Source organism: Eschrichtius robustus, chromosome 12, assembly GCF_028021215.1.
Source record: "Eschrichtius robustus isolate mEscRob2 chromosome 12, mEscRob2.pri, whole genome shotgun sequence".
Taxonomy (NCBI): Eukaryota; Metazoa; Chordata; class Mammalia; order Artiodactyla; family Eschrichtiidae; genus Eschrichtius; species Eschrichtius robustus.
The window spans coordinates 14826438-14838496 of NC_090835.1; the positions used below are offsets into that span (position 1 = coordinate 14826438).

At 36.9% G+C, this 12059-nt stretch overlaps 1 non-coding gene across 1 annotated transcript; it reads left to right on the forward strand.

The window, feature by feature from the left end:
• Nucleotides 1-232: 232 nt before the first annotated feature.
• LOC137774292 (U6 spliceosomal RNA) lies at nucleotides 233-337 on the forward strand. The gene has a single exon (XR_011075821.1). It is a non-coding gene; the product is annotated as a U6 spliceosomal RNA (small nuclear RNA).
• The last annotated feature ends 11722 nt before the right edge of the window (nucleotides 338-12059 follow it).

Consider the following 12059-nt stretch of genomic DNA (forward strand, 5'->3'; position numbering starts at 1 on the left):
AAGATTTCCTATCTTCTCCCTCTAAAATATCATTAATGTTATAAAGACATCTTGTAAAATAGAGATTTGTGCTTTTAAGTGGCTGGGGGTGGAGGAGCAGCTCTGTACTCACCAAGAGTTTGCTGATCTTAGATTGGCTCAAGAGTATTTCTGGGTTAATTGTTCTTTCTCTTTTTTATAATTTCTGCTGCATCTGAGAGAATAAGGGAGGTAATCAGAAATGCAATGGGTAGTGCCCACTTTGGCAAAATGAAGTAAAATTGGCCTGATACAAAGAAGATTAGCATAGAACTTGCATAAGGATGACACAAATGTTTTTGAGACAATTCCATTTTTTCTTCTTTTTTTATTGAAAAAAAGACATGAGAAACTACCTGGGATAATGGAAATGTTTTATATCTTGTTTTGAGTGACTACAACTATAAAAACTCATTAATCTGAACACAAGATCATTGTATTGAATATTAAACATGCTTTAATTTTTAAAATGAGTACTGTGAGAAGACTGAAACAATGATTTAACTCTGGGGTTTGCAGGGTTGACTGCCTTATATGTAACTAAGGTTGAACAAATAGAGCACTAAGCATAAGCTTATTGTACTTTATATAACAGATGAAACTGCATTGGAAAATCACATATTTATAAATTGAAGAGTTCATGAGAAAATGGAGGCCCAGAGATAAAACTGACTTTACAAATATTGCAACTGGGAGAAGAACAGCACTAGAGGGAAAAGTATCCAAGAACATGCATGGATTGCTTACCGCATGCTAGGTACTGTATTGGCATTTCAAATTTCTTATTTCATTGATTGTTTATACCAACCCTATGAAGAACTCGCTACTAAAAATCCATTTTTACCTTTTGAACAATGACAGGTTAAGTGACCTACCCGAGGTTACAAAGCTAAAAATGGTAAAGCTAAATCTTGAGGCTCTATTTCTGATGTCAAAGTCTGTACTCTTGACAACCAAGGCATGTTACTTCCATTCAGTCATTGTAGGTTAGCTTAGGCTAGTTTAATTATGCATGATGAGCCATTAAAGGGCAACTTGAATCACATTGGCCACTCTACTTTTAAATATGTAAAAGTATAAATATGTGCTTTAACAATAGCACAGCCAAACCTGATTATTTTAATCTCTTTAATTCGGTTAAATGGCAGAATTTTAATGGCTCAATATGGCCAGCAGGTGGCAATGGTATTCCATTAAGTCAATACAGCAACTTCAGGCAAATTAACATATATATAAAATACAGAGCTGCAAAAAAGAGGGGAGGAGCTGATTGGGTTTACTGAGTCGTTCTTGTGATCTTGACCCTAGATTTTTATGGACTTGGCTTGTGGGGTATACATAATTTGTGAGTAGTTCACACACCTGTGCTAATTTAATTGCATTATGGGTGAGCTAAGCAGAGGAAGCAATAATGAACACATTGAAAAGAGAAGGTTCCAATGAACACATTGAAAAGAGAAGGTTCCAAGCTGTCTAAGTGAGGGTAGAGATAGAAAAAAAAATTTATTATTTGAGGGAAGTTTTGAAGCTTCCTTTACAGTAGTTGTGTGTTGGGTGTGTGAATATTTGTGTGTGTATGTATGTATGTATATATATATATATATATATATATATATATATATATATATATATATATATATAATTGATGTCATTGTTGTTACTGATGCACACATAAAACTCAACAGCATGTGTGGATCTGTGACAAAAAGGAATACTTTTGGACTTAAGCCAAATCTTTCTACCTCCAGAAAAGTAAAACCTATTCTGAAACTAATATGCAGCAAACAAGGGACATCTGCCTCCAGTGTTGCAAATGACATGTATTATGATCCATGTAGGCAACAGTTTCCTACAACCAGAATGCTGGACAGAGAAAAGCTTCCTGGGCAAAAGATATTTATTTTAGGTTTTGAAAGATAGTAGTAGTTTTCCAGGAAGACAAGGTAAGTATAAATATTTTAGGAAGAGGCACTAGCAACTAAAACAGGTATAGAGAAATCAAAAAACATGGTGTCTTCTTAAAGCATAAATAGTTTGGTAAAAGTGGGAATTTGTAGTGTCCTAGGGGAATGAATCACGGAAGGCTTTTTGGCCATGCACGGATTTTGGATATTATCCTATAAGGATCTTTTAGATGAGTTTGTCCATTATGAAAATATGAGACTTAAAAAAAAAAGGTAATGGGGGCCTAATCTGAAAGTATCAAAAGGAGGTTGCAGATTGAAGAGTTATTTGGGATGCATATAAGACTATTCTAGACAGATAAGCAATCACAATATACAGAAGAAAAAAAAAAAAAAAAAGCCCAAACCAAAAAACAGCCTTGCCCTGAGTACCAGGGAATTGGGTCAATACAGGAAAACTGAACTGGAAGACTTGTTTTTTAATATAAATTTATTTATTTATTTATTTTTGGCTGCGTTGGGTCTTTGTTGCTTCGTGCAGGCTTTCTCTAGTTGCGATGAGCGGGGGTTACTCTTCGTTGCATTGTACGGGCTTCTCATTGCAGTGGCTTCTTTTGTTGCGAAGCACGGGCTCTAGGCACGCGGGCTTCAGTAGTTGTGGCACACGAGCTCAGTAGTTGTGGCTCGCGGTCTCTAGAGCACAGGCTCAGTACTTGTGGCACACGGGCTTAGTTGCTCCGCGGCATGTGGGATCTTCCCACACTAGGGCTCGAACCCGTGTCCCCTGCATTGGCAGGAGGATTCTTCACCACTGCGCCACCACAGAAGTACATTGGAAGATTTTTAATAGAAAAACAGTGGCAACAGTTTCACATCATAGTTTTCAGTGGAGGCTTGGGAGGAAACCCACTGTTCTCCAGGAGGTAATTGAATGTTCCCTTTTTCTATATTTCAATTGAGAATTTTTTCACTATATTTTGGGCTATTATTTATCTTGGTCCTTGACAATATTCATTTTTGAGGTTATAGTGTATAGTCATTTCTCATTTTGTATTTTTGGTTTTTTTGAAATAAAAAGCATTTAAAAAACTTCTAATCGTTTGTTTTTTTAACCAAAATCAAGTCCTCAGAGACTATAGAAAAACTAAATGTACAATGGGATGGCAAATTCTGTATATCTAGTACCGGCCTATGGATGTGTATGGAAACACACTATGCTTTCTATAAACGATCAGGTGAAAACTGTGCCCATGGAGAAGGACTTTTGTGCAGCAGACACACATTCTAATTATTTCATCCTCACTGGCTTCTATACAACTCAAAGGAATGTAAGGAAGTGGGTGAAGGTGTAGGAAAGAAAAAAAGTGGTATGTATAGATGGAACTGATGTTAGCGAAAAAGTGCTTTATTACACATCAGGCAGTTTTTTGAGCTTGCTTAGTTCCCGATGGAAGGTTTTCACTGTAGGGGGCAATTGACCATAGGAATTGATCAGTGGGAAGCCTATGAATTGTAAAAAAAAAAAAACAACAAAGGCTTTTGCAAGTCATTCTATGTGGATAAAATAGATAAAAATCCTCACATTGGGGGCATTTATGAGGACCCACTGGCCTTACCTCTTTACCTCCCATTTCCCCTAATTGGCTTCACGCCTCAACTTCTTCTCTTTTCCTCTTAGGTAACGTGAAATAGACCTTTATACATGACAAGATTTCTTTTATATTTGTATTTGGGCAGGGAGAATGGGGAGAAATCATACTGAAAAGGGCAACTTATCATATCTCTTTTTTCCCCTGTTTATTAAAAAAATAAGAGTACAACTGAGGGACTTCTGCTGAGTGTGGCAGACACTTCACCACTGTAAAAGGGGCTCCAGCTGTAAAGGGTCTCCAGCCAACTAGATGGAGCAGCACTTCTCACCACAGCCACGTTCAGGTTGTCTTTTCCAAACAGACAGCTAAATTAGGAGTTAAGAGATGCCCACGTAGCTTTTTATGCTGCAAATGAAAGATGAAAGAGCCCTAACTCACAGGAAATATTAAAGAAAGAAAAACACCTAGGCGGAAAGCAGAGTAGCTAAATGACTTGCATTTGGGTTTTATTTTGCTGGTCAGTCCACAGGACTCGATATTTTGTTCATTCTAAATTCATTCTAAATTAAAGATATTTTTGTGAAAATTTCCCAAAATGGTTAAAATGAAACAGGTCTTTTTCTCTCCTAGGTAATTTTGGGAGACTGGTTGGAATTTGTGAAGCCATGTGTGAAAATCGCGTTTACAGTCGCATGAATGTCTGCAGGTATGTGATGTTCTCATATATAAACATAGATCTACAAATCTCTTTTCAAAGGATAGGTAACCCTTTAGTAACATCAGCCATCTCTGTGGTTCAACGCTGACACCCTTCTGGGTACGGCTCAAAATGACGTCTTTCAAAAATTCATAGAAATAACTCTTTTATTTTGAGATTTTACTATCTTGTACTAGCTTTCATTTTCTTCAATATACTACTAACATATATGCAAAATCTTATCTTTTATATTACACAATTAACATTTCCATCACAAAAGTCACATCCTGTTTCCTTTTATAGTCCTCTTATTGTTTGGGCAGTGTCTTGAAGTTGGTACAGGAATCAATGAATATTTATTAAATGAATGAAAGTAACAAAGCCCTAAATTTTATTGATAAGATTACATCTGTCTCTAGGAACTAAAAAATAGCAATAATTAAGAATAAACATTTCATAGTTCATAATCTGTACAAGACACTGTTTTATTAATTTATATAATCCTCATAAAACTTCATGAGATGTCATTATTAATATCTCAGTGTTACAGATAAGAACAGTGAGATGCAGAGATGTAATGTATTCAAGTTGACAGTGGCAGAGCAAGGATTTGAACCAATGCAGCCTTCAGGCTGTGCTCTTAATTACTATGCTATATATAGCTTTCCTGACAGACTATATTTATTATGTCTGTTGTAAGTGCTTTACATGCACTAATTCATTCGTACCATGAATTCTATTTGCAGAAGCTGGGCTGTAAGCCATGATGGGGTATATTAGCACTTTCATTGGTCTTTAACAATACCAAACATAGGCTGAGGATTTCATACTTCTGTTGTTTTATTCTAATGCAGTGGTTATAAAAATGTGGATTGGAAAACCAAGAGGTCCCCAACATCCTTTTAGCTCATCCATTTGCATAGTCAAAGCTCTTCTAGATAGCAAAGAAAGTGTTTCGTAATTTTTTTGTTCTTTTTCTCCTCACATATTTTATAAAATTTTTTTAAACACATGATATTCATTGTGGAAGAGATAAGAATCCCTGAGTGTAAAAACTACAGCAAATAAATGCAAAATTAAAAAAGAAATCATGGATTTGGGATTGGTTCACGATGGCAGAGTAGAAGGACGTGCGCTCACTCCCTCTTGTGAGAGCACCGGAATCACAACTAACTGCTGAACAGTCATCCACGGGAAGACACTGGATCTCACCAAAAAAGATACCCCACATCCAAAGACAAAGGAGAAGCCACAATTAGATGATAGGAGGGGCGTGATCAGAATAAAATCAAATCCCATAACTACTGGGTGGGCGACTCACAAACTAGAGAACACTTATACCACAGAAGTCCACCCACTGGAGTGAAGGTCCTGAGCCCCACGTCAGGTTTCCCAAGCTGGGGGCCCAGCAACGGGAGGAGGAATTCCCAAAGAATCAGACTTAGAAGGCTAGCAGGATTTGATTGCAGGACTTCTACAGGACTGGGGGAAACAGAGACTCCACTCTTGGAGGGCACACACAAAGTAGTGTGTGCACCAGGAACCAGGAGGAAGAAGCAGTGACCCCATAGGAGGCTGAACCAGACTTACCTGCTAGTCTTGGAGGGTCTCCTGCAGAGGTGGGGCGTGCCTGTGGCTCACTGCAGGGACAAGGACACTGGCAGCAGAAGTTCTGGGAAGTACTCCTTGGCCTGAACCTCCCAGAGTCCACCATTAGCCCCACCAAAGAGCCAGTAGTCTCCAGTTCTGGGTCGCCTCAGGCCAAACAACCAGCAGGGAGGGAACTCGGCCCCACCCGTCATCAGACAAGCAGATTAAACTTTTACTGAGCTCTGCCCACCAGAACAACACCCAGCTCTATCCACCACCAATCCCTCCCATCAGGAAGCTGACACAAGGCTCTGAGATAGCCTCATCCACCAGAGGGCAGACAGCAAAAGAAAAAAGAACAACAATTCTGCAGCCTGTGGAACAAAAACCACATTCACAGAAAGATAAACAAAATGCCAAGGCAGAGGACTATGTACCAGATGAGGGGAAAAGATAAAACCCCAGAAAAACAACTAAATGAAGTGGAGATAGGCAACGTTCCAGAAAAAGAATTCAGAATAATGATAGTGAAGATGATCCAGGACCTCAGAAAATGAATGCATGCAAAGATCGAGAAGATGCAAGAAATGTTTAACAAAGACCTAGAAGAATTAAAGAACTAACACCTAGAAGAATTAAAGAACAAACAAACAGAGGTGAACAATACAATAACTGAAATGAAAAATACACGAGAAGGAATCAATAGCAGAATAACTGAGGCAGAAGAACGGATAAGTGACCTGCAAGACAGAATGGTGGAATTCACTGCCACAGAACAGAATAAAGAAAAAGAAAGAAAAGAAATGAAGACAGCCTTAAAGACCTCTGGGACAACATTAAACGCACCAACATTCTCATTATAAGGGTCCCAGAAAGAGAAGAGAGAGAGAAAGGGCCTGAGAAAATATTTGAAGAGATTATAGTCGAAAACTTCCCTAATATGGGAAAGGAAATAGCCACCCAAGTCCAGGAAGTGCAGAGAGTCCCAGGCAGGATAAACCCAAGGAGAAACACGCCAAGATACATAGTAATCAAATTGAGAAAAATTAAAGACAAAGAAAAATTATTAAAAGCAACAAGAGAAGAACAACAAATAACATACAAGGGAACTCCCATAAGGTTAACAGCTGAATTCTCAGCAGAAACTCTACAAGCCAGAAGGGAGTGGAACGATTATTATAAAGTGATGAAAGGGAAGAACCTACAACCAAGATTACTCTGCCCGGCAAGGATCTCATTCAGATTTGATGGAGAAATCAAAAGCTTTACAGACAAGCAAAAGCTAAGAAAATTCAGCACCACCAAACCAGCTCTACAACAAATGCTAAAGGAACTTCTCTAGACAGGAAATACAAGAGAAAAAAAGACCTACAAAAACAAACCCAAAACAATTAAGAAATGGTAATAGGAACATACATATTGATAATTACCTTAAATGTGAATGGATTAAATGCTCCAACCAAAAGACACAAGCTCACAGAATGGATACAAAAACAAGACCCGTATATATGCTGTCTACAAGAGACCCAGTTCAGACCTAGGGTAACATACAGACTGAAAGTGAGGGGATGGAAAATGATGTACCATGCAAATGGAAATCAAAAGAAAGCTGGAGTAGCAATACTCATATCAGATAAAATAGACTTTAAAATAAAAAATGTTACAAGAGACAAGGAAGGATACTACATAATGATCAAGGGATCAGTTCAAGAAGAAGATAAAACAATTATAAATATATATGTACCCAACATAGGAGCACTGCAATACATAAGGCAAAAGCTAACACCTATAAAAGAGGAAATTGACAGTAACGCAGTAATAGAGGGGGACTTTGACACCTCACTTACACCAATGGACAGATCATCCAGACAGAAAATTAATAAGGAAACACAAGCTTTAAATGACACAATAGACCAGATAGATTTAATTGATATTTATAGGACATTCCATCCGAAAACAGCAGATTACACTTTCTTCTCAAGTGCAAACGGAACATTCTCCAGGATAGATCACATCTTGGGTCACAAATCAAGCCTCGGTAAATTGAAGAAAATTGAAATCATATCAAGCATCTTCCGACCACAACGCTGTAAGATTAGAAATCAATTACAGGGAAGAAAATGTAAAAAACACAAGCACATGGAGGCTAACCCAGAGATCACTGAAGAAATCAAAGAGGAAATAAAAAAATACCTAGAGACAAATGACAATGAAATCATGACGATCCAAAACCTATGAGATGCAGCAAAAGCAGTTCTAAGAGGGAAGGTTATAGCTATACAAGCCTACCTCAAGAAACAGGAAAAATCTCAAATAAACACTCTAACCTTACACCTAAAGGAACTAGAGAAAGAAGAACAAACAAAACCCAAAGTTAGTAGAAGGAAAGAAATCATAAAGATCAGAGCAGAAATAAGTGAAACAGAAACAAAGAAAACAATAGCAAAGATCAATAAAACTAAAAGCTGGTTCTTTGAGAAGATAACAAAATTGATAAACCTTCGGCCAGACACATCAAGAAAAAGAGGGTGAACACTCAAATCAATAAAATTAGAAATGAAAAATGAGAAGTTACAACAGACATCGCAGAAATACAAAGCATCATAAGAGACTACTACAAGCAACTCTATTCCAATAAAATGGACAACCTGGAAGAAAAGGACAAATTCTTAGAATGGTATAAGCTTCCAAGACTGAACCAGGAAGAAATAGAAAATATGAACAGACCAATCACAAGTAATGAAATTCAAACTGTGATTAAAAATCTTCCAGCAAACAAAACTCTAGGCCCAGACGGCTTCACAGGTGAATGCTATCAACATTTAGAGAAGAGCTAACAACCAGCCTTCTCAAACTCTTCCAAAAAATTGCAGAAGTCACACTCCCAAACTCATTCTACGAGGCCACCATCACCCTGATACCAAAACCAGACATAGATACTAGAAAAAAGAAAATTACATACCAATATCACTGATTAATATAGATGCAAAAATCCTCAACAAAATACTAGCAAACAGAATCCAACAACACATTAAAAGGATCATACACTATGATCAAGTGGGATTTATCCAAGGGATGTAAGGATTCTTCAATATACACAAATCAATCAGTGTGATACACCATATGAACAAATATGATCATCTCAGTAGATGCAGAAAAAGCTTTTGACAAAATTCAACACCCATTTATGATAAAAAAAAAAACTCTCCAGGAAGTAGACATATAGGGAAGTCACCTCAACATAAAAAAGGCCATATACGACAAACCCACAGCAAACATCATTCTCAATGGTGAAAAACTGAAAGCATTTCCTCTAAGATCTGGAACAAGACAAGGATGTCCATTCTCGCCACGGCAATCAGAGAATAAAAAGAAATAAAAGGAATACAGATTGGAAAAGAAGTAAAACTGCCACTGTTTGCAGATGACATGATACTATACATAGATAATCTTAAAGATGCCACCAGAAAACTACTAGAGCTAATCAATGCATTTGATAAAGTAGCAGGATACAAAATTAATGCACAGAAATCTCTTGCATTCCTATACACTAACAATGAAAGATCAGAAAGAGAAATTAAGGCAACAGTCCCAATCACCACTGCAACAAAAAGAATAAAATACCTAGGAATAAACCTACCTAAGGAGGTAAAAGACCTGTACTCAGAAAACTAAAAGACACTGATGTAAGAAATCAACGATGACACAAACCGATGGAGAGATATACAAGTTCTTGGATGGGAGGTATCAATGTTGTGAAAATGACTCTACTACCCAAAGCAATCTACAGATTCAATGCAGTCCCTATCAAATTACCAGTGGCATTTTTTACAGAACTAGAACAAAAAATCTTAAAATTTGTATGGAGACACAAGAGACCCCGAATAGCCAAAGCAATCTTGAGGGGAAAAAATGGAGCTGGAGGAATCCGACTCCCTGACTTTAGACTATACTACAAAGCTACAGTAATCAAGACAATATGGTACTGGTACAAAAACAGAAATATAGATCAATGGAACAGGATAGAAAGCCCAGAGATAAACCCATGCACCTATGGTCAAGTAATCTATGACAAAGGAGGCAAGGATATGCAATGGAGAAAAGACATCTCTTCAGTAAGTGGTGCTGGGAAAACTGGACAGCTACATGTAAAAGAATAAAATTAGAACACTCCCTAACACCATACAGAAAAATGAACTCAAAATGATTAAAGACCTAAATGTAAGAACAGACACTATAAAACTCTTAGAGGAAAACATAGGAAGAACATTCTTTGAGATAAATCACAGTAAGATCCTTTTTGACCCACCTCCTAGAGTAATGGAAATAAACAAAATAAAGAAATGGGGCCTAATGAAACTTAAAAGATTTTGCACAGCAAAGGAAACTGTAAAAAGACGAAAAGACAACCCTCAGAATGGGAGAAAATATTTGCAAATGAAGCAACTGACAAAGGATTAATTTCCAAAATATCTAAACAGCTCATGCAGGTCAATATTAAAAAAACAATCAACCCAATCCAAAAATGGGCAGAAGACCTAAGTAGACATTTCTCCAAAGAAGACATGCAGATGGCCAAAAGGCACATGAAAGGCTGCTCAACATCACTAATTATTAGAGAAATGCAAGTCAAAACTACATTGAGTTATCACCTCACACCGGTTAGAATGGGCATCATCAGAAAATCTACAAACAACAAATGCCAGAGAGGATGTGGAGAAAAGGGAACCCTCTTGCACTGTTGGTGGGAATGTAAATTGATACAGCCACTATGGAGAACAGTATGGAGGTTCCTTAAAAAACTAAAAATAGAATTATCATATGACCCAGCAATCCCACTACTGGACATATACCCAGAGAAAACCGTAATTCAAAAAGACACATGCACCCCTATGTTCATTGCAGCACTATTTACAATAGCCAGGTCATGGAAGCAACCTAAATGCCCATCGACAGAGGAACGGATAAAGAAGAAGTGGTACATATATACAATGGAATATTACTTAGCCATAAAAAGGAACAAAATTGGGTCATTTGTAGAGACGTGGATGGACTTAGGGACTGTCATACAGAGTGAAGTAAGTCAGAAAGAGAAAAAGAAATATCGTATATTAACACATATATGTGGACTCTAGAAAAATGGTACAGATGAAGTGTTTTGCAAGGCAGAAATAGAGACACAAATGTAGAGAACAAACATATGGATACCAAAGGGGGGAAGCGGCGGGTGGGGAGTGGTGGGATGAATTGGGAGATTGGGATTGACATCTATACACGAACATGTATATGTATCTATTTTACTAATATGTAAACTAGATAGCTAATTGAGAAAAGAAATCATGCATCTGCTCCTTAAATCCATTAATTTTAAGGAGAAGGGGTTTTGAGGTCACCCATATCCCACTGAACTGGGTCTATTAACTACTGGACCATCTTAAATTCCTTATTAAAGGTGTAACAAGCAATGATTATTCCACAAATTTTAAGAATGGTTCTTTACTCTCTAACTTCTGTTAATGGGATGCCAATACTTTCAGTGTATGTACATTTTATTTTTTACCATTTCCAGTAAAGCTGCTCTTTCCTCTAATCCATACCAAAGTTATGTTAAGGTAATGCTAAAATAAGCACTAGTTGTTCCTAATTCTATAAAGACAACCAACAAATTCTTATATGTTAATTTTACATCCCCATGTGATTCCCTAATTGAACTTCTAGTGAAAAATACCAGGAATGAAAATGTTCTAGTAAAAAATACATAATTCCATAAGCCTTGCCATTCACACAAATGCTTAATTCCTAGGCTATGTAAGTTTCATTCAGTCTGCAGTTAGCTGTTCAATCGTTTCCTAGGACCAGTATAAAAGTCATTACTTATTTTAAGATACTCTTACAGAGAGGCATCATTATATTCCATTGAAATCAGTACATTAGTTATCTTACAACTAGTTCCAAATTTGGGCTCTGGTTTTTTGTTTTTAACGTGAATAAGTTTGTGTCCTTCAAATATGGTATTACTGTTACATGTACTATATGTAACTATCCTACACATAAACATCAGACTTTGTAGACATATATCCACTATTAAGTTAAAGGGTGGCATCTTTATGATATATACTAATCTCAAAGCATATTCTTCTCAATTAAACATCATTAGAATTTTTGATAACAGTCAAAGCAAATAATTAATAATAAAACTTTTTAATCTACTGTATATGCATCACCTTCCTTGAAATTTCTGGGTTAGACCTAGATTCA